The sequence below is a fragment of the Buceros rhinoceros genome, unplaced genomic scaffold (genome assembly GCF_000710305.1).
Source record: "Buceros rhinoceros silvestris isolate BGI_N320 unplaced genomic scaffold, ASM71030v1 scaffold7008, whole genome shotgun sequence".
NCBI classification, from domain to species: domain Eukaryota; kingdom Metazoa; phylum Chordata; class Aves; order Bucerotiformes; family Bucerotidae; genus Buceros; species Buceros rhinoceros.
This window is the reverse complement of record NW_010426246.1, coordinates 2,796-3,661: the sequence shown is the minus strand read 5'-3', so window position 1 is coordinate 3,661 and position 866 is coordinate 2,796.

The following is an 866-nucleotide window of genomic DNA, read 5'->3' as shown; positions in this document are numbered from 1 at the left end:
ACATGGTGTATTTTGTCAGCGACGCTTGCTGTCAACTCCATTGTGTATTCAAAGATCTAACTCAAATTTATTTAGATGTTTAGAATTGTGGAATTGAAGGAATTTTCCAACCTAAAAAATTCTATAAGATGATCTAGTCCAACCATTCACCCAGCACTGCCAAGCCCACCCCTAAACTAAGTCCCTCAGCACCACATTGACATGTCTTTTAAACACTTCCAGGGATGGGGACTCCAGCACCAACCTGGGCAGACTGTTGTAATGCCTCATAACCCTTCTGGTGAAGAAGTTTTTCCTAATACTTAACCTGAACCGCCCCTGGCTCAACTTGAGGCTGTTTCCTCTCATCCTGTCGTTTGTCACATGGGAGAAGAGACCAACTCCTGCCTCACTACAACCTCTTTTCAGGTAGCCTCATAACTCTTCTGGTGAAGAAGTTTTTCCTAATACTTAACCTGAACCGCCCCTGGCTCAACTTGAGGCTGTTTCCTCTCATCCTGTCGTTTGTCACATGGGAGAAGAGACCAACTCCTGCCTCACTACAACCTCTTTTCAGGTAGTTGTAAAAAGTCATGAGGTCTCCCTGGAGCCTCCTTTTCTCCAGATGAAACTCTACTTCCCTCAACTGCTTCCCCTTAAGACTTGTTCTCTAGACACTTCACCAGCTTCGTTGCCTTCCTCTGAACCCACTCCAGCACCTCAACATCCTTCTTGAACTGAGGGGCCCAAAACTGGACACAGTGCTCAAGGTGTGGCTTCACCTGTGCCCAGTACAGGGGGACAATCACTGCCCTGCTCCTGCTGGCCACACTAGTGCTGATACAAGCCGGGATGCTGTTGGCCACCTGGGCACACTGCTGGTTCAT